Source organism: Acomys minous (genome assembly GCF_964271855.1).
Source record: "Acomys minous genome assembly, chromosome: 11".
Lineage (NCBI taxonomy): Eukaryota > Metazoa > Chordata > Mammalia > Rodentia > Muridae > Acomys > Acomys minous.
In genome coordinates, this window is record NC_140492.1 from 21,994,944 (window position 1) to 22,018,291 (window position 23,348).

A 23,348-nucleotide genomic window follows, 5' to 3' on the forward strand; every position below is an offset into this window, starting at 1 on the left:
TGATAATGGTTATTGATAGTTTAGCTGGGTATAGTAGTCTGGCCAGGCATCTGTGGTCTCTTAGGGTTTGTAGGACCTCTGTCGAGGCCCTTCTGACTTTTATGGTCTCTGCTGAAAAGTCAGGTGTAATTCTGATAGGTTTGCCATTATATGTTACTTGGTATTTTTCTCTTGCTGCTTTTTAATATTTTTTTTGTTACGTATATTTTGTGTTTTTATTGTTATGTGGCAGGAAGATTTCCTTTTCTGGTCTATTCTACTTGGTGTCCTGTAGGCCTCTTGTATGTTTATATGCATCTCCTTCTTTAAATTGGGGAAATTTTCTTCTTTGATTTTGTTGAAGATATTTTCTGGGCCTTGGAGTTGGATGTCTTCTCTTTCCTTGGTGCCTAATATTCTCAGGTTTTGTCTTTTCATGGTGTCCTTGATTTCCTGGATATTTTGTGTCAGGAATTTTTCAGATTTAGCATTGTTTTTGATGGTGGCTTTGAGTTCTATTATTGTATCTTTTAGTCCTGAGATTCATTCCTCCATTTTTTGGATTCTGATAAAGACGCTCACCTCTATGTTGCTTACTTTCTTCTCTAAGGTCTTTTGTTCCTGGTTTTCTTCGGTCTGTTCCTTAATCCCAGTTTCCATTTTCATCTTCAGATCTTGAACTGTTTTATTGATTTTCTTCATATGGTTGTATATATTTCCTGAATTTTTTCCAGTGCCTCTCTGTAGGCCTCTTTTATGTCTTCCACCTGTTTGGCTGCGTCTTCCTGCATTTGATTATGGATTTTATTCGTTTCCTCCATTATCATCTTCATTACTAAGGATTTGAAGTCATTTTCTTGTATTTTGATTGTGTGTGAGTTCTCAGGGTTGTTTCTTTGTGATAGCTGGCATCTGGAGATACTAAGTTATTTTGGTTTTTGTTATTTGCATTGTTATTCTGTCCTTTAGTCAGGTGGTAGCTTCTGGTGTCCTTCACTGGTCGTTGACAGTGGATAGTTGGTGAGTGATTATAGGTCACGTGTCCCTGCCACAAGGTTCAGGGACTTCTTCCCTGGAACCAGCAGTTGACCTGGTTTCTGCTCCAGGAAACTTTGCTCTATAACTTAATCTCCTGACTGAGTCTGCAGAGATAGGCTTCTGCCTGATTCCATTCACATACTACTGAGGGGATTCAGACCAGCTGTGTTGGGGCACGCTGTTTAATTTTCTGTCCTGACCACTCGGGCCAGTCTAGCCTCTCCCAAGCATGTGGGAGACCTCATCAGGCTGTGAGGACTGGCCAGAGCAGGTTCTAACTGTCCTATTGTGCAGGCACAGACTGCTGTAGAGAGTAGATAGGTTCCTGCCTGTACTTGTTCAGACAGCAGGCCTGTGGTGGTTCTGTCCCACTGAGTTCTGGCTGCAGTTCAGACCCTACCCACACCCCTCAGGATTGTCCAGTTTCTCCTAAAAGCATGGGAGACTCTGTCAAGCTGTGGGGGACTGTTTGATCAAGGCTTTCTCTGCCCAATTATCTATGCCTTGACCGCTGTGGCCGAAAGTCACATTCCTGCCCAGACCAATCTAGATAGTGCACCTTTGGTGGTTCAATCCCACTGAGCTTTGGCTGCAATTCAGACCTCCTTCCAGACACCTCAGAGCTATTCAGATTCTCTCATGACCATGGGAGTCCCTGCCGGCCTGTGGTGACTGTCCGGGCCAGGCTTTATCTGTCCAATTTTCCAGGCCCAGACTGCTGTGACCTATAGTCAGGTTCCTGACCGGACCAGGATAGATAGCAGACCAGTCTAGATAGTGTACCTTTGGCCGTTCAGTCCCACTGAGTTATGTTTGCAATTCAGATCCCCTTCTAAACCCCTCAGGTCTGTCCAGTGTTTCCCATGAGCATGAGAGTCCCTGTCAGGCCGTGGAGACTGTCCAGGCCACATTCTATCAGCCCGATTTTGCAGGCTTGGTCTGCAGTGGCCTGCTGCCTGGCTCTGGCCTGGACCCCTTCAGACTGCATGTGCTTTTTCTGGGCACTGCATTCCATGCCACATGGGCTTCACTGCAGCCTCAGGGGCTCTCCGTGGACTTGCGTGGGGCAGATGTGGGTGTCTGAAGACAGATTCACCCATTTCCCTGAGACTTCCCTAGGCCAGGAGCTCTGGTGTTCCACCACCGCACACACTGCATTTGCGCTGTAGAGGCCAGCTGCAGTCTGCAGGTGAGGTCCATTCCAAAGCCTGGAGAATGGGTTTAGGACCTCCATGGGCTGTTGGTTGACCCGGGGCCAGACCTGCCTGTGGTCTGCACTGTATGGGACCCCACTCACCTGGTGTTCTCCCGTTCTTGCAGTCTGTGGCTCCCAGTCCGTTCTCAGGTCTCTGTGCAGTAGATCAGATACAGTGCATGATAGGCATGATAGGCGCCGCCATCTTGGAACCCCAGCATCCTTATATTTTATATTGTTAGAGTTGATAATATTTTATATTGCAGACTATATCTAATTAATAATTTTCCTGCTTTATCTATCACAGTGTTTCTCAATCTCCATTGTGTTGTGGCCTTTTAATAGCATTCCTTATGTTGTGGTGACCTCCAACCATTACATTTTTTTTTTTGTTGCTACTTCATAACGGTAATTTTGTTATAAATTTTAATGGAAATATCTTTTTATCCAATGGTCTTTGGTGACCCTTGTAAAAGTGTAATCTATTATAATTTCTAGGGAAATTTTAGGAATTCAGATACTACTTCTGCAGATAAAGCTAATGTACTAAGAGATTGTATCATTTTTTAATATGCTAAGCATCATAATTCCCGTACTACTCAAAAATGGAAGGTCAAACATAGCATTTGGCCTTATATGCCATCACTTGATTAAACTATATCTCATCTTAATTTCTATCTATTACCTCATGGCATTTTTTTATTTAAAAGTTATTGCTACTATTTTTGTAAAAGTTAAACTTACTTATTTTATTTTATGTTTTGCCTGCAGGCATGTATGAACATTCTTTCTATCTTCTTGTGCTTGGTGCCTGAATATGTCAGAAGAGGCCATTGAACCCTAGAACTGTTGTTACAAATGGTTATTAGCCACCACATAGGTGCTAGGAACCAAAACAGATCCTCTGCAAGAACAACTACTCTGAACTTTTGAGTCACCTTTCTAGTCATCGTCTTCTTCTTCTTCTTCTTCTTCTTCTTCTTCTTCTTCTTCTTCTTCTTCTTTTTCATTTTTAAATTAAAATTTTATTTTGCATAGAAAATTGTCTACAATGTTAGGCAATTATGTCTTTAAAACATAGTTATTAATTTTGTTTTTGTTTTGGATTTTTAATATTAATATATTTATTTATATATTTATATTATTATAGATATATAAATGAAGTATGTATAGCAAGAACTACAAGAGAATCAGGAATTATATTAATGTAATGGCTATTTGTATTTGGCAACCTTGAAGAAAACATCTTTTCTATCTTGGTGAGTCCAAAAATCTGGATGTAAATCAATACCTATCATATCTCATCTCTATCAAATTAAAACATTTATTTAGACCTAAAAACATCTTAACCCCTAAACAGCTAAGCTTAATTGTAAAACTAAACTATGTGGTCTTCAGCGCCATCAGAGTCTTGAGAAGGAATAAAATTAATTAGCTGGGTAAGCAGGAAATGCAGATTAGCAGCTTCCAAAGAGAAAGAAAAATAACAAAGACAGTTTGCTACCTGAACAGTCGCCCAAAACTCTCGATAATGTTGGAGCCTCAGCTTCAGCCTTCTGGCTCTGTACATCTGACAGACATATTTTTTTTTCTTTCTGTATGGAAAACATAGCTACAACTTTGCTTCTGAACTATAAACTTCCAATGATACCTAAAATTCCCTTACTTAAAATTGTGCAACAGGATTATTCAGGTTTCGTGATAATGTGTAAATGATATGCATTGAATAGACATTTTTCCACAAAATGGTGGTAAGTAAGCTGTATAGATGCTAGATCATGGAAGCAAGTCACAGAAATTAGTCACAAAGTCATCAGAATAGAGGAATAAACAGACACCCACAAACCACTGTGTGGCTATGCTGTGCTGTTCAGCAGGCTAAGTGTTTTCAATGCCCCTTTAGTTTAGAATAATCCCACTGTGCCATGTTTCTTTAGAACACAGCCCCATGGTAAACTGAAAACTATGCATAGATTGATCCTATTCTATCTGGTGTTCACTAACTTGTTGCTATTTTGATGAGATCTGTTGCTACTTCTAAATAAATTTATTTTAAAGGAATTTCTGGCTTAATTCTACCATTTATCCTATACCTATTCTTGATTTTCAGGCATAATTGGCTGGAGTGTCTTTCATTTATCTACTATCCCACTATGAAAAGGGTTCAATAAGCTGCTAATCTTAAAAAAATTAGTTGTTATGCTGATCATTATGAAATAAATAACCATTTTGACTGACTTTACTGGAGAATGATAACAATTTCTATTAAAATACCAGAAACTGAAAGATTATCTCCTTCTCTGAAGTTTGAGATAGGTATTAGATATAAACACAAGAAAGAATGGCTCTCTCTGTTAAGATAGTTAACATTCTTTGCCAAATAAATTAATGATATATATTTGGATAGCCAAGTTCAGGTATCCATGTGACCTGAGGATGGTAATAGATTCACTCACATTTGCATTTTGTTCTCACAATTGTCAATAATTTCATAATATAAAAATCATAATTTCTCCTATGAAGCAGGAAAATCCTCAAGTACCATTTTGATGACTTTGGAATCTCTGAAGTTAGAAGTAATACTTGTTGCCTATATTTTGAAAAGACATGTCATAACAAGTTTATAAACTCTTTCAAAATATAGAAACACCAATTTTGAAATATTTAAGGCTATAGTAGTATACTAATTAATTAGGATAATGATCTCTCATCTTTAAATCGAATTTTGTACAAATGCACAAACCACTCTTTCTTTCCTGAAATATGTTGCACTTTATACAAAATAACAGAACTAAAATTTCTAGTATTCAACTAATACTTTTATTCTTCTCCAAAAATCTTTATTTTTTCCATTTTAATTAGAGAAATTATTGCATTGTTTCCCATTACATTGGGTCTGATGAAATCACGTTTTTTTTTTCACATTACACATTAAACACCAGCAAGATTACTCTAAGGCATACATACTAAAGCACTCTCAAAACACTGATGAATGATGAGTGCTATACAAATTCATGCATACTTGGTGAGAAAATAAGTCAAAGTCCATTTATATGACTGAAGCTTATTTTCTAAGAACTTCTACCACTGATGTCAAGAATCTCCTTTGATATTTACAAAGTAGGGCTTATGACCAGTGGCTTTTTTAATACAGAATATTTTCAAGCCCAGATTCTTGATAATTGAGCAAAAATAAAAATGTGCACAAAGCAATGATGTTGCTATTAAAGCTCACATATCTAAGTTCACATGCTCACTTCTTCTTTCTAAGAACAGCACAAAACAGATTGCATTTACAAATAGGATATGTCCTTACATATTTACAATTCTAAACTCTCCCTCTCATCCCACTCACTAATACAGGTAGAAGGCCCAAAAGCCACTGGTAATTCTGTTTGATTTTGCTGTATGGCATATACACTACTATTTTCAGGAGTGTTAGCTATCTGGAAATATGGATAATGATAAATACATACATTACTTGTAGTATCTCTTGTGAATTGTTTTTCAAAAATTTAAGTTTCGATGCATAGATATTTCCATTTGTCCCAGATGAAGACTGTAGTCACAGACCGAAGAAGGAATCCCATCAGAGTCCATTTTGGTAAAATGATATTTATTGCACTAACTTAGAAGGGTATGAATGCCTCAAGCAGCTGCATTACAGAACTTTCTCTCTTTCCCTATATGGGTAATGACTCACAAAGCTGGGTCACTGTGGTGTTCTCTTCAGTTTAGAGGTACTGTGTTGGCTGAAGGAATTTCCTGTTCTTTCCTCAAAGCTTATATTCTGGGATGAGGCACATGAGTTGTAAGTTTTCTGAGCAGCTCTGTCTCATAAGTTTCTTGGGAGCTTATGATAATCTTGATCCTCCACCGTCACGTGGAATGGTTCAACCTGATACAACAGCTTCATACATGTTAAGTCAATAACCAATTGGCTCCAGCAAAGCATTTTATTCATGTTCTGTTTTCCCCAAATCTTAATGCAAAAAAAAAAAAAAAAAAAAAAAAAAAAAAAAAAACCAAAAAACAAAAAACAACAACAACAAAAAAACCTGGATAACAGTAAGGACAGATGAGTTATATGCAGAAAATTCTGTTCCTATTCCAGGGTCCTGAAACAAGTCACCTTTGTACCTGTGCCTCCTTAAACTTTCTTTATGAAGCACTGTAAATCATCCAAACATGTGGGACAGTGAGGACTAGCAGGCAATAATCTGTCCCCTATACTGAAATGTATTTTCCTTAAGTAGTTTTATGTTTAGCTTCAGATTCATTGTATCATGTTATTTCCCCAACACAAAGCTGTAGTCATCAAAGCATTGCTGATACTGAATCCATTTATATTCCTTTAGTACTGAAGTCATTATTAATATACTGTTATGAAACATATAAAATATTTTTATCTTGAACCAAATTAACAGATGTTCTCTCTGTTATTTTCATTGTTTGACATTACAGAAGTATCATTTATTTGAATGCCTCCCTTTATAGACTATCAAATCCTTTGCCTTCCTTTATATATCTAAAAGAAAACAAAAACGTATGTATAAGGCACCTCTACTGAGTCCTAACATGAATTAAATGATATACATTCATAAGTTGGTTATAGCCAGGTATTGTGGTGCACACCTCTTTTTTTTTTTTTTTTTTTTTTTATCTTTTGAGACAGGGTTTCTCTGTGTAGACTTGGCTGTCCTGGACTCGCTTTGTAGACCAGGATGGCCTTGAACTCACAGCAATCCACCTGCCTCTGCCTCCTGAGTGCTGGGATTAAAGGCGTGCGCCACCACACCCGGCCCAGTGCACACCTCTTATCCCAGTATATGGGAAGACGAGAGGTTGGGGGAATCCCTATAAATTCAAGACTGGCCTGGCCTGCAAAGCCAGTTCAGACCAGCCAAGAATACACAGAGAAACCCTCTCTCAAAAAAGAAAGCAAACAAACAAAAAGAGCTTGATTATAACATGCTTACACTAATAAAACAATTTGTTGACTCCTGATATAAATGAATTCAGTTATTAGGAGGTGAAGAATAGCTGAAAGAACAAAGCAGCCACTTGCTGATTGCCTTAATGACATTCAAACAGGGGGTGTTAGTATTATGAACAATATTTTCCTTTCAGCTGTTATTACCTCAAACTTAAATAACTTTCAAGAAGCACATTATGAAAGTCCTTTTTTTCTTTTTCTTGTTTGCCTTAACAGACTCAATCTGAAGGAGGAATGTTCTTCAAGTTTGTTGTCATCATAAATAATTGATTATTGTTAAGTGCCTGTCAGTGCAGAACTAGAAATACTAAAATTATGAGATATACTATCTGATTATATTGTGTTGTACAGCATGTAATGGTAGAATATGAATATGAAAATATTTATGTTCTGAATAATGGGCAGACAGGAAGTATGTCAGCTTGAAGAATAAAAAAGCTGTTCTTACAAAAGAGTAGCACATATTGATCAAGTTAATGAATTACCTTTGAAACTTTTTATATTTCATATTAAATTAATGTTTCAATCACTCTTTAATAAAATTTCTCTTATTTAAAAGTAAAATATTTTAAAAATATACTCTGATATAATAACCTGTATTTTCTCTTCCTTGCTGTTCATTCACTTGGCAGTATATTTTATTCAATTTTCACTTCCTTCTACTGTGCCTGACCTTTTCTACAGCTTGGAATAACAGAGCCGTTTCAGGAAATTTGAAATAGAACTCTATTGGCGTCTTCTCATATTTCAATGGCTGGTCAGCATCTGTGATAGTTATTTACTTCAACCAGTCTGAGTCTCTAGAGAGCCAGTCACCATGTGCTTAGTCTTTGGAAACCAGCATTTTCCTACCCAGGAACTGTGGCTGTATCAGAGTGAAGGTGTGTACAGCACTTCTAATAGCAGTCTCTTTGCTTCTTCCTTTTACGTGGAAAACATTTTTAGCTGTTTGGAGAGTTGTTTTGCCATCTCCCAAGTTATCATATTTGTCTCTTCATTGGGTTCTTAGAAAATCTAAAGACTATTCATTTTCTTATACTGTAATCATTGGTGCATAAATCTTACAGCTCCCGAATTGTGATTTCAACTGATCAGACTTTTTATTTTCTGGACTGCGATTTCCATTGTTTATATTGTCTGATATATAATAGCTGAAAAACATTGTTGTGGTTTGATTAATAGTCTACACTAACAATGAGTTGTTTATCAAAAATATATGAAGTTTTGTTTGGAAAAATGTTCATCTCCTATCTCAGTAATGAAATTTATATCTCTACTAATAAATCGCAATTCAATGACTATATGTGTTGTTAGTCAGGGGTCTGATTAGCTCTGTGGTCTAGTCAGCATCCTTCTGTCTTTCCTTTTTTTATTCCTCATTCATTTTGATTATTACTTTACTTTTCTTTTAGAATTCAATCAGTATATTAAGAATAAAGTGAAAGTTAAGATAGTTCAAGTACTTAGTCTAATTTTCATCCCCAAAGACTATTTATTAAATTACACAAATGTTATGGGAAGCTTTGGGAAGATATAACATGTTAGTTAATAAACTATCTTCTTTCCATATGAAGACACGCAGTTCATATCTGGGTTCAATCATCATATACTCTGCATATTATTTCTTCATAAGTGAGATTTTTCTCATAATTCAGGTTAATATGGTTACTGAATGCATAGGTATGTTCCATGGAGACAGTAGCTATGACTATTTGGTGAGTACTAAACAGCTACATCCTTTCCATGTTAAACAACTCGAAATATCTGTGTATTGTATGGGAGACCTCCTTAGACAGTTTCTAAAATTTGTTTCAAGAAGTAAATTTTGGTTTTATTATTAGTCTTTTCTCTTTCCAAATGTAGTTTGAATGAATGCTGGATTATATAGTGATGAACTAATTTTGATATGGGGAAATAATAGGAAGGCATATTCCTTTGCTTCTTGATTGCCATTTGTTGAACCTCTTTTATGAATGTTGGTAGACTTTGCATCTGTTATCTTGGGATTTGAGCTGTTGACCAGAGATCAATTTAAACATGTCAAGACAGCTGCTGTCCCTAAGCAGCAACGTTATCGAGTTTTCCACATGACACAATAGCTTTTATCATAAAGAGAAAGCAAGTGTTCTATGTGTGCATTACCAAATGCTGTATCTTAAGAAATACTATGGAAGTATACACTAATAAGAACGCCGTTCAAGACTGTGGTGTCCAGCCTATAAACAAGCAGTTGTCTGTTCTTACATGTTAAATAGGATAGAAAATTATGTACTATCTTAATATTATGATCCTTTCATTATCAAATAGATAGTCTTATATTAGAAAAATCAGGTTTTTTTTGTTTTGAGCATGCTTTTATGGTTAAGGAAAATACGTGCAGTTGAGAAAGAAGAGCTACTTATTTGCTTCTACAGTTTAATTTCCTTGTACATTTTTATTACAGTAATTCACCACTTCTCCGATAGTCTGCAATGACCTGTGGTAGCATGTAATAATTTTACTAAGAAAGACAATTACAGCTCGAGAATTCTCCCCTTACATTTTTATTCAAATTGTTCTTTTGCCGCTTGAATGTTAGGCAAAGAGCAATAAGTTAATGGTTCAGATTCTGAGCACAGGGTTAATCTTTGCAGACTTCCTGATACCTAGCTCTTTAAAAGTGTAACACAAAGGAGTATCCCTGACATGAACAACAAACTCAACTCCTAGGCACTCAGAGATGGGAATGGAGCAGATCCAGGCTTCATAGTTAACATCTGCATAGCAGGAACTGTAGCCTCTGCTATTAAATCAACACATCATAGAACAATGAAAAATCTAAAAGACAAACCCTATTTATATTTACAGAACAAATGGATCAATTTAGCAGATCACTTCTCTCTCATGCCATTTCTTAATAAAGCAATATTCACATGATAGAGTTGTAGAGACCAGATGCCGTCCAGTGTCAAGGTGTACTTTAATATTATTTGGTTTACTTTTTGAGATTTTAATAAAATTAGATCATTTCTCCCACCCTTTACTTTCTCCAAACCCTACCTTATACCTCTTTCTTTGCTCTCTGTTGAATTCATAAACTCCTGTCTTCAGTAATTATTGTTGAATACATAGGTGTATATCATATATATTCCTAAATACATGAATTCACCCTGTTCAGTTTGGATAAGGTTACTTATGTGTATGTTTTCAAGGCTGACTATTTGGTACTGGATAACTAGTTAGTATACCTAAGGCTTGAGAGATCATTGCAGACTAGAGGACAGAGAGGTTGAAAGAACCATAACCGGAGAATTAGGGAGTTTCCTGTGATACTGTGCATGCTAGTAATGTAGGAAGCTACACTCATGAAGTCTCATTAGTATGGCTGCCTAATGAGCAAGACAAAAACAGTGATAATAAACACTCAAAAGTGAATAGGGAAAACACACAAGGTCTTATCATTACACAAAGAACTATAGGAGCCACAGAAAGTCTAGAGCAGGAGAAACAGTTTTCTTTAGGCATGCATGTGTATTTTTGGACACAAGAAGAGCCATGTCAAGTATTTATTCTTCTTATTTTTTTGTTTTTCATACTAATGACTGAAAATATTTTATTTATACTTTAGAAGCTACATCAGGCCCAAACAGGTTTCTGGCCATCAATATCTCAAACTAAAATTCCACAACTTCAAATATTCTATTCATCACACACCTCTCTTCACTTCTTTGTGGCTTCCTAAATTCTCCCATTTTATGGCATACATGGAACTCCAACTTGGAATAACATAAGCTAAATTTGTTACCTTCTCTTCTAAACTTATATTCTGACTATCAACTAATATTGCTCTTTGTCCTGTGTCAACTGCAATTAAATATAGAAAAGATAGGCCTTGATCACCAAAGCCTCCTGATGTAAAGGTTCAATTCTTGCTTGACTGAGCTCAGTAGCAGGAGAACAGGATCTTGGATGCTCACTGTTTCTCAGTGAGAAGCATGTATCAGCTTGCATGTACTACCTACAGCCTGCCGAAGACATAGGCCACAACATTGGCCACACCATAGAAGACACAGCTGTAACTTTGTTTTTCCAAGCAAATTTTTAAAAAACATACAAAGGCATCTACCTTTCCATATGGATTGTGGTCTGGAAAGAAGCAAGGGGTTCTTTTGGTCACCTTGTATCTGTTGTCGTTTTCTTTGTGGCCAAGTATATGGTCGATTATGGAGAAGGTTCCATGAGATGCTGAGAAGAAGGTCATTGACAGGCAGAACTTACACCAGACTGTTGTACTTGCAAGTAATCCAATGTAATAACTTACTTATCACAAACACAGTTGGTTTTTACTCAACTTTCGAAATTCATAGAGAATCAATTAATTTACTCTATCTTCCTTATGTATATTTTTGTTTCAACTTTTATAATACAAATCAACTTTTATAATACAACTTGTATAATACATCTTGTATAATACAAATACAAATATAAAACATAATCTCATGATGTTGTATAATTTCCATAAGTTCTCGGTTTTAATTTGAATGTGATACTGTGGGTTGATGCAAATTGCCACAATGAAAAGAGAAGGGGAGAAAAAATGTGAATAAAGTGAAGTTGAGCTATTACTTGGTACAGGATCCCCTTGTAAGAAGGATGCTGAGGAAGAACAGAGAAGCAGGGGCCAGCCTTTAATACAACCACCTGCTCAGTGTGCACTTCTTGTCCTATTCTCTGCTTTACACATCCAGCTTATACAGTGAGGCACTAAGCAGGTTGTGGGCAAGAACAAGGTACTATATTTCCAGTGAATTTCCTATTAGCAAATAAAATTCCTCAAGTTCAAGAGACTGGAAAGATCCTCCCATTGTCTGAGTATGGATATTGAGGGAAGGCTGGCTTCGTAGCTAAATGGTCTGCGCATCCCTGATGATGGCATGGTCATGTTCTCCAGAAACTGCTCTTCTGCCAAGACCCTCTATGAAGATTAGCTAGCATGCCTCCTCATTCATGAGATAAGTGGGGAAAGGACTGTGAGTATCCAGGTCGACTTTCTCCATCAGAGCACATGGCTCACCCTCAGCTTTTTATTATATGTTTCTGTCTTTCTTAATCTCCTGTTGACCCCAGTCATTTTGTAAAGAAACGCCTATGATGTTTGGAGTAAGATATATGATTCTGTGGTTCTTGGGTTGGATCTCTGAGACACAAAGAAAAGTTAATAAAATAGAATCATGTCCTTTATTCACACTGTTATATTAATTCCACTACTTCTTTTATATTTTCCACCTAATACACGTTGGAAGACTATATAAGCTTTTATCAGCTCGAAATATTTTAAAGGAGGAGATGATTGATAAGAAAATTTAGGTAAGAACCAATGACCAAGGTGTGAATCATAAAGATTGGCAAGCTCAGATACCCCTTATTCATTTGCTCATAATGGACCACAAAAAGAGCTTCATATTTTTCCAATGTATAAAGTGTTATTGCCCATCTAGCCATGCCATCATTCTCTTTAAACCAATGGGATTTCAATATTTATGTTTTAGAGTATCACATAGGTATCAGATCTGTTATCATACAATCTAATAATGTATTAAATGAATTACTATTAGTACTTGTAGGATCATAGCCTAAATAGGAATAGTTAGTAATATTCAAAAATATGTAAAACTGTTTAAAATAATATGTGTATCTGATATAGTTATTTTTAATATAACTGTGTTTGTTTCTTTCTTAATCCAGCTAGCACACAAGTAACTGAGACTCTTATATTTTTGTTTTACAATAAGCTTCACAGCACAAGAATTGAGCAGTTATTACTCTAATCTTAACCCTCTAATCTAATATGGCTTCCTCCCAGCAAGCATCCCAGTCAAACTTGCACTTTGGAGCTTTCCTGCTTCAGCTCCTCTCTCCTCATGTTTCCTGGACCTCTGCCCTTGGCTGCACCCCCTACTTTCTCTTCTAACTTCTCCTTCCCTGGCTAGCAGGAAGTTCAGGCCTATCGTCTCCTCTGTTCAGTGTCTGTCTATAAGCTGCTTTATTTGCATATCATTGGAAAATTGGGGAGCACTGTTTACACAGTATTAAAATAAGAGATTCTCAGAACATGAATTGCTATCAGATATGGGGGATACAGAAATCAGTATTTAAATTACACAATAACTTTATGCCTACATGTATCAATGTTGTCTGGGACTCACAAGAAATAGAATGATGAAAGTATAATATGAAGCTATGAAGTTAAGAATCAGAATTCTAAAATTTTTCCTGTATTTGGGGTTAAATATGTAAAAATTAATAACTATCTCCCCTGGACTTTTGCCTTTGATGAACTAAATTTCCAATTCCAATCTACTGAAGACCTCACCAACCTCAAAGACCTCAATAACCTGTGAAACATTACTCACTAGATGGAATGGGAGAGTTTTAATTCTTAGGATATTTTTATTAATGTAAAGCATTAAATTTATCCTTTCAATTTCATACTGCCAACCTGCTTTTACTTCTCCCTAATGGTTATCAACAGCTTGGTTCTCAAAGACTCTGGTAGAATTGTCCGTATTCTTGAGTCATGCTGTCATTAATACCTGTATCACTTTTCTAGAAGACTCTGAAATGCTGGTCTCTGTGTCCTGTTTCTCTGCTGCCAGCTCAGTAAGGACATATGATTGTCATCTACTCATATCACTGAGGACATTGCTACTATGCACAGATACTTTGAGGGGTGGGTCAAATTAAATCATCTAAAATATGTAGAGTTTCTCTGTCCACAAAGATTCTACTTGAACACAGAAACGGAAGCAAATTTCTCTCACCAAAAAAAAAAAAATTATTATAGCCAAAGCCTGGAGGTGCAAGTGTCTATTCAGTCCCAGGATCAGTGATGACATCCACAGACTTCATACAGTAGAAGGTGTGATACCAGTGGTGCTTCCACAGCAGTGGCTCTCAGACTTCCTAATGCTGAAACATTTTACTACACTTCCTCATGTTGTCACGACTGCCAACCATAATATTATTTTCATTGCTACTTCATAACTGTAATTTTACTACTGCTATGAATTGTAATGTAAATATCTGATAAGCAGTACATCTGATATGTGACCACTGTCAAAGTGTCATCTGTTTCTCCCCAAGGGTGTCATGACCTACAGGTTGAGAATCACTGTGTTGGAAGGAAGGGCCAAAACGTCTGCCTTGTTGTAATTTGCTCAGGAATCTTTCTTATCATATCTGAAAAAAAATGTGTTGATTTTCTTAACACTAAGCTTCAATATATAAGAGTTTCTAAAATTAGCAACACTTCAACTGTAATAGAAGGAGGGAAAAAAAAGCAGAATGAAGTATAGTGGAAGGTCCTTATTGCAAGAACCCTACAGTGGCTCTTAGTGCCGGGGATTCCCTTCAGCCCCAGAGTACCTAAAGCCAAAATCCAATGCCAGCAATAAACATTTCATTGCTCAAGACACTTCATCTTGTGAAACTCACTCTTTTGCAATAAGTAGAATTTCAAGAAAGAATTTCAAACTGGGCTTTGCCTACAGGTTGTTATACTCATTAGTGTCCCTGTAGGCAAAGCCCAGGTATCTCTACAGGAGAGAAGTGGAAGACATCATGGGAAGAGAATAAGAGGTAAAAAAAAAAAAAAAAAAAAATATATATATATATATATATATATATATATATATATATATATATATATATATATATATATATCAAAGATAAAGGAAGATGGAGAGCAGCGGGAGATGCCAAGGATGGGCCTGCGTTCATCTATTGAGTGGGTAGCCAAGCTTTTGAAGGATCTTTCAAAGTACCGCACTATGGATACAAGGATTCCTCATCAGAAAGTGAGTCAGGGAGGTACTAAAATTCAAGAACTTGAAGATAAATGTATTAAACCATTTCTATGTTTATCCATTAGATGGAAGAAGCCTAAATTGGCTTCCCTTAGGAAAATATATTAGACTAATTTGTTTTAACACTAACTCAGCAGGGAAACTAAAATAAAGCTGCTACCAGCAAACAAATAAACACAGCGGTGAGACAAGAAGCAGGTGAGGTGTGGAAAGGACAAAGATTAAAATCACTGGAGAAAGAAGAAAGTGGCAGTGGAACTAACCACACAGCTTCTTTTTCCAGAAAGCCCTGTGATCGTGCCTTTATGGAAAATATGTATCTAGGTCATTGTTTTCAAATAATATAATCTTCTACTTGTGACGTTTTACCTCACCTGGTATTTCCCTAATTCAATTGTGCTTCTCAATGTCATCTCATGCCTTGCCTGTGCTTCATGTATCCAAGTTCGGCAAATATATCTTGTTTACATCTATATATATTAAGAGACATTATGCAATCCTGAGGTAGCTTTTTTTAAATGTAGGGCTTGAACCTGTGGATTCAGGATTATATTAGATATGGACATCAGTAGGTTCTAAAAATGGAAAGATTAATTATCTCCCATGAGTGAAAAACATGCTTCTACACATTAGACTAGAGTTATATATCAACAATTGTCAAAATTAAAATGTATTAAAGATATTCAGGGGAGGATTTTCACAATACTAAACTAGTATAGTTGTAATTTCTAATGTCTAAATTGTTTACTTTCACTGATATTTATTTCTCACTTTTTCTATTTTTACTTTTCTTAATATTTATTAACTTTTATTTTATGCATATAAGTTGCCTGCATGGTATCAATAGCTTGGTTGTGAAAGACACTGGTAGATTTGTCTGTATTCTTGAGTCATCCTGTCATTAATGCCTATATCACTTTTCTAGAAGACTCTGAAATGCTGGTCTATGTGTCCTGTTTCTCTGCTGCATATGCTATATATATGTACCTTGTGCAGGCCAAAAGAAGGCATCGTATTTTTTAGAACTACAGTTAAATATGATCATAAGCTTCCATGTGGGTGCTGGGAAACAAACCTGGGCCCTCTTCAAAAGCAGTAAGCACACATAAGTGTGCTTGATCCATCTCTCCCCACATCTCTTCTTCTTCTTCTCCTTCTTCTTCTTCTTCTTCTTCTCCTCCTCCTCCTCCTCCTTCCTTTTTCTCTTCTTCTTCTCCTTCTGCCTCTTTCTTTTCTTTTCTCTTCTCTTCTCTTCTTCTTCTCTTCTTCTTCTTCTTCTTCTTCTTCTTCTTCTTCTTCTTCTTCTTCTTCTTCTCTCTCTGTCTCTCTCTCTGTCTCTCTCTCTCTCTGTCTCTCTCTGTCTCTCTGTCTCTCTGTCTCTCTCTCTCTGTCTCTCTCTCTCTCTCTCTCTCTCTCTCTCAGAGCACATGTGCCACCGAGTGTCTATGGTAGTCAGAGTCCAACTTTCAGTGTCAGTTTCTGTCATGTCACCTACCAAACATCATCAGAACAGTGGTCTAAATGTTTTATAAAACCAACTTTGTTTATCTTCTATTTTTTCATAATCAGCTATCTAAATAATACGAATAATTTATTTCTGTTTTTTCATCTCTTACAATACGCGCTTTTGCAGTGTACCATTTGTATTCAGACCCTTGCTATTCTAACGTCCATGAAATGAGGAGAGTATATGTCAGTATGTTGGGGGAACCTTCAAGTAATTAAGCTGCCATCCCCACATAGAGAAGTATGACAGTCTCTGATTATCAAAATTTCACAGCGGTTTCCTTGATGTGTAAAGGTATAGAGGTAATGCTCTCATTAATAATGGACTACCTGAGGATGTATTGTTCTTGCTTGACTTTTTATGGGGAGATGTAAATAAACATCTCTCTCCCAGATAGGGCAGGAACTGGCAGAGCAAAAAGAGGGTTTTGTCCTTGCCCAGCTTAGTGAACCAACGGATTTATTTAGGTTATTTATAGTAATAAGTAAGACAGCTGTAGCAGCTATGTACAATCTGCGTCATGGACAACTCACAGGAAATGACATCACTGAAGACTCTATGCTCGATGAGCTGCTGTGCTACTGAAGGGTTCCACGTTTATCAAGGATTTTACCTCTTCTGTAACTCCAAAAGAAGGAGGAAGGCCCAGTGAAAGCCCTGTGAGCTGTACGGGCCTCCCTGTTCCTTCCACAAAGGAGCGTTAATCATCCTGATCATCTCACAAGGGTCATGATAGCTGTTCTGGTGCAGATGCCCGTCGTTGTGTCCAGTCTGGAGAGAATATCTACACAGTAGCAATTGTTTACATCTGCATGATTGATATAGGATTCCTGAACGGGTTGGACAGACAGGTAGGCATCCTAAATATCCTAAGCCCTTGGCGTGACTGCTCTGGAGTTCAGAGCCTTCGTGGTCTAGGATAATAGTGAGCAGCACACTTTAGAAATTAGGTGAGGTCTCCAGGGGCCTGGAGGAGCATTTGGGAGTTAAACATGTTCACATTTAGGCAGCGATTGGTACTGCCAAAAACAGCAAGAATGATGCCTCTGAGGCTTTGTATCAGTAGAGGTCAGCGACAATTGCTGTGTTAGTTGGGTAGGTTTTGAGACAAGGGTGAGTTGCACTGGGGAAAATAACTTAGTTTTCAGCAGTGTCGGATTTTGGAAGGAAGAAAAAAATGGGTTGTATACATTTGCTAGTTTTAACGTATTTGTCTGCAAAGGAAGAGCATTTTAAAAATACTTATGACTCAGGAAAAATTCAAGGTGGTTTTGTTTCTTTTTGTTTTTAATTCTTTGCTGTTTTACGATCTTTGAACCATACCTGAGATATATATCTAAGTAAAATGTGTAGGAGCAAAATGCAAAGAATCTTTAGATTCTAGGTTTATTTTATTTTTGTATAGTTTTTTGTTTGGTTGGTTGGTTGGCTTTTGAAGGGGTTGTTTTTTTTTGTTTTTTTGTTTTGTTTTTTTTTTTTTTGGTTTGTTTGTTTTTTGTTTTTTCAAGATAGGGTTTCTCTGTGTAGCGTTGGCTGTCCTGAACTCACTTTGTAGCCCAGGCTGGCCTCGTACTCACAGTGATCAGCCTGCTTCTGCCTCCTGAACTCTGGGATTAAAGGCGTGCCCCACCATGCCCAGCTTATTTTTGTGCATTTTTATGTGTCCTTTCAGTCTCCTACTCTAGAGAACCTTTGCATGTAGCTGAATTCATATAGAACAAATTTCGTGCCACGAGGAGGCTTCAGTCAGAGTCCTCTTTCTGCATCTAGAGTCTGCCCTTAGGCTCCTGGCCCATGTATTTCGTAGCTGCCACACATATTCAAAAAATAAAGTTTTGGTAATTTAATACTCTAGGATTTCACAAGAAAATAACACACGTCTAACATATACAAAAGGAGACTAATTCATATGAAATAAACAATTTTGTATGTATTTGAGTAAACATATGCATACATGAAATAGGATGTGTAGTAAATAAAAGATGGCTTTTGTCTGTCTAGATCCTTTAAATCATTAAATACATTAACAGTGAATAAAATATATTAAGCAGATAAACTATATAACAAAGCCCATGATTTTCAAAATAAAATTTTCATTGATTTATAAGTAATATTTTGAGTAATTTTTACTTAGGAATTTATATATAAGCCAACTTCTCATGTTCCTAGGCTTTGGGAGGGCTCCCTCTGCTGTTCAAATGAGAACATGTTTCTCAAAATGATCAGGGGATCTGGTTAAGGAACAGCAGATCAGATGGGTAAAAATTCATAGATTTAATCTGAACAAATACATATGTATACGTAATGCACATCTTTACAGAAGTATCTTCAGCCCCAAATCTGAATTACCTACTTAAAGCCATTTGTATAGACTTGTACCATGATTTTTACTAATTTTTATAGTATATATGTGGGTTAAGTAAAAGTTTGTTTCAAACCTTTGCCTCTTTTTAGATTTTGCCAATAATTATCTGTTAATTTTTCTTACTATTCCATGTATAACAAAAATACACCATGAAAAATATGAAAAATCACTCTAAACTTTACAAAATGGAAATTAAACAGGGTTTCAAATATCATGTGCTTCATGTTTGTTTAAGTGATGTGAAATTACATGAATTCTTTTCATCTTTAGAATGCTTAAAGACTCAACCTGCCTGTGTGAGTAAAGCAAATGTTAAGTATTATCCAGTATTATGGAAAAGAGACCTAGAAATATTAATGCTACTTCAAACTCAGAAGCACTCTGAAAGGCAGATTTGTGTATTTTAGGTCAAAGGTCAAAGCTAGCCATTATGAGAAGAGAGTTCCTTCTCAGGGTTAGGAGACAATAAACTGTCTATAATGCTACCTCTGGGATTGCTGATACCTTCTGGTCTACATGGGACCCACATACTATTCTTAAAACATACACAGACCCACACAGACAAACACACACACACACACACACAGAGAGAGAGAGAGAGAGAGAGAGAGAGAGAGAGAGAGAGAGAGAGAGAGAGATCGCTAAGTTAAAAGAAAAAATATTTTTTAAAATAATGTGAGTTTCTTTCTATTGAGGTCAATGTATAAATGTTTTACTTTAGTTTGTCTAAAATAATGTTTAGCTTTTTCCTCAGTGTATTCATGTCACAAATACTAAAATATGGAAAGTCAAAATATATTTACAATGAAACAACTATGGGAATTCAGGATTTGGGTGATAAAATACTGAGAAAGTGCAGTAATTAATCCAATAAAGTAGAATAATTGAAGTATAACTCCCCATTTAATATCATTATTAATATTATAATTCAAAACACAAAATTAAATAAGCTAATGCTTTGGAGTTAAGAATATTCAGTAGCTAGATGTTTTTCTAGTTATCACCAATTCTATATTAATAAGTACCATTAATCTAAAAAGAAAGTGCAATTTTTAAATCTCTTACCACACATACAATTACAGATATTAAATTCCTAGTTGCTTAAGGCTTATATAAAAGGATATAAGGCTTATGTACATTAGCAATATATTAAGTCATCTTAAGGATTGTTACAGTGTGTAATGTATTAAAAATACATGCTTATAGTTTCATGTAATTTAGAGATATGTGGTATCTATTAGGTATATTTTCATTTTTTCCAAAACTATTTTTAATCCTTGATTAATAGAATATACATAGAAAGAATTTTTAGCTGATTTTTCAGTTAAAGAACAACAACAAAGAAAAAATGTTTAGAAAGCCGATGTTTTATAAAATGTTGGTGAAGTTCTCTCTCTCTCTCTCTCTCTCTCTCTCTCTCTCTCTCTCTCTCTCTCTCTCTCTTGCTTTGTGTATCCTTGGCTGTTCTGGAACTCACTTTGTAGATCAGGCTATCCTCAAACTCAGAGATTACCCTGCTCTGCCTCACAAGTGCTCGGATCAAAGGCATGCACAACCACCACCCAGCAATAGTGAACTCCTTTTATGTAGTCTAAAGACTACTATGGCTCTGAAATAAAGTCACATAGAAATACACTAAGAAATGATATCATTACCTGGTCATAACCCTTAACTGTAACTTCCTGGATATGATGGTTAACAACAACTACCTGGTTCTGACAGTTAATTTAACTGTCAACTTGACACAACCAGAATTACCTGGGAAGACAGTCTCAATGAGGAACTGACAACATTGGGTTGACCTGAGTTGATCATCTGCATCTGCTTATGATTAGGAAAAGTTATGTTATTTTATTTTGTCTTTCTCTCTTCCTCTTACCTCCATTCCTTCATTCTAAACAAAATGCATTTAGGTTTGAATTTCTGAACTAAGAGTTTTGGTTGTTTGCCAACTGGAAAAAACTAAAAATTACATTATTTTCAACTTTCCACAATTTAGTCAAAATGTGGTTGGCATACACTGTGTTTAAACTATAGACCAACCATTAATCTGCCATCTAAACTAGGATTTGTATTCCAAAAAATCTGCCTTCAAGGATGTAGCAATCTCTTCCAATTACTGCAAAATTCCATTCCTGTCTGTGGTGTATTGCTAGTGAAAAATACCATAAACTGGAAATGTTGTAATTAAAAGGGTTTTTCTTTCAGTTTGTTGTTCAAAAGTTTGGACTTGGACTGTCCAAAATTGAAGGGCCACAGCTGGTCCTGATACTTAGAGTCCTTCAGGTCATCAGGGACAAGATAAAAGATGTGGTGGAGAGAGCTCGGTTAGGCCTGAGGCTCACCAGATGCCAGGCTGGCTCTAAACTATGTCTTTTGCCAAACTGCTTTTCATGGCAAGAACTAAAACTCTGTATTAACCCACCGATCCTTATTCTTATGACTGTAATACTCCACTCATGACCGCAGAATCCTGGTTCTTCCTTAAGCGTTTGAATGATTCCTGTCTTTTGGTATTTCACAGTCAAAATTTTGATAAAAGGGAAAACTATACTAATGATAACAGATTTCACAGGCTTAAAATGAATCATAGATTAATGTATGATCTGGAAGGTATTACACACCAATACCAAATACATTCTAGCTCCTTAAGAAAGTATTAAAATCAGCATTTTCATCAGCCCTTCTTGTCTCCATGACCTTTTCCTGTCTATACACAGAAGACACTAAAGTGTAATCCTTTTATACCTTTCATAATCCTAGAACTTTGCATTTCAGACACTATTCTGGGATGTTTGTCATCTCCTCTGGTCTCATCTTTTGGGTGATCTTGGGCAGCATCAGAAAGCTTGATAAAAACCATGAGCTACAGCGAATAATCATGAAGCATTTCTCCATGGTTTCTGCATCCAGTGTCTGGTTGAGCCCTCATCCAGATTCCCCTGAATGGTGGGTTATAACACCAAAGTAGAAATGACTCATTTCCTCGCATAAGCTTTTGGTCTCGGTGTTTACCACTGCAACAGAATGAAGCAAACACCATTTTTCATTTTTGTTTTTGTTTTTTTGTTTTCACTTCTCCCACTTCTCACAAAAGCACTGTCTTTTCTTTTTTATATAGAAAAGTCCATCAAAATCATGGTTTTTGTTGATAGAAAATGTGTCTGAGACAGAATAACTATGTATTATCTGTTGGCTCTTTTTGTGTAGGATATTAAATCCATGATTTTGAAACCACAAAATTGTACTTCTAAACCTCAGTTCTTTTATGTGATTTGCACAAGAAACTAAAATGTCAGTTTGTACTAAAAATTAGAGGTAAAGAGAGCTACTAAACAGAGTAGGTTTAACTATTAATTTAAAATTATAGAATGGTACCTTTCAGAAATTCCTTAAGAATAGGTGAGCCCCTGTAGAATGAGCTGGAAGGATTAGCATGGGAATCCAACTTGGATTTACCATGTATCAGTCAGACCCAGAGCACAACGTCTCATGCTTGGCGTTAGAGGAGTGCCAAGTAATCAATATTTTGATCTATTAGAGACATAAGCCCAAGTTTTATGTCTTTATTGTCATGTGGGGGTTAGGCAATTTTATAAGTATTTTTACCACATTGATGCAAAGGACTTCTCTGATTGTTTGCTGTTCAGCAACTTACTGTATCCATCTCTGAACCAGAGGTCTTACTAGCAACTTACGACTTTATGTCTATTTAAATATTTATAACTTGCAAACTATCTCATTGTGATTTTGTTTTAATATTGTGCTAGAAATGGTTACAGAAATGTTAACAATCTCTTTTTCTTGGCCACTGTTTTTCTGATGATCTACCTTCCTGGAAGTGTTCCCTTCCTGTCCTTTGATCACTCTTGTTATTGTTCCTGCCTTTCTCCTTGGCCTAGTTTAAATGTCGTCCCCTTCAGGAAGTCTTAGCTAGTTCTACAAATCAGCAATGACTGCCTCTGAGCTCCCAAAGCATTTGCTTTGTCGTGGAAATTAATCATGGTTACTTGTGTGTATGTCTTAAGTCCCCTGATGAACCTGACGTCTTTGAGTGCAGAGACTTTCTTATCATTTAATACACAGCATTCCCAGATCTGGGCTTTGCCAAGCCTACAGGAAGCAATGTATATTAAAATCAGGTATGAAAAGATAGGAAACAAACCAACTCAACAATTTATTGAAATTACTGAAGCTGGAAGGATGGACATAGCAAAATTAAGTAAACATGAGTTTTATATATATATATATTTCATATATATGAAAATACAGATTTTGTTTTCACATATACTTATAAAACTCAAATTATTCATAATCAAAATGATTAGAAGATTAGCACAAAAAGCAAAATTATTATAGATATCAGCTTTACGGAGTAAACACCTAATAATTCCATAAAACTCAACAATCATAGCAAATATGTT

General features: G+C 36.2%; 1 protein-coding gene and 1 long non-coding RNA gene across 13 annotated transcripts in view; one reads left to right on the forward strand and one right to left on the reverse strand.

The window, feature by feature from the left end:
- LOC311608900 overlaps nucleotides 1–20,629 on the reverse strand; it is a 34,073-nt gene extending 13,444 nt beyond the window's left edge. For 2 of the 3 annotated variants that reach the window (XR_014783177.1, XR_014783178.1), the window contains exons 1-3: nucleotides 5,689–5,741; nucleotides 4,669–4,802; nucleotides 2,315–2,366 (exon numbers count right to left, since the gene is read on the reverse strand). This is a non-coding gene — a long non-coding RNA (uncharacterized lncRNA). Of the gene's footprint in view, nucleotides 1–2,314; nucleotides 2,367–4,668; nucleotides 4,803–5,688; nucleotides 5,742–20,579 lie in introns of those variants that run through there. The other variant, XR_014783176.1, reaches the window with a different exon arrangement.
- The window catches only part of ROBO2 (roundabout guidance receptor 2), a 1,536,637-nt gene that overhangs the window by 570,658 nt on the left and 942,631 nt on the right, over nucleotides 1–23,348 (forward strand). The gene's annotated exons all lie outside the window — the stretch shown is intronic.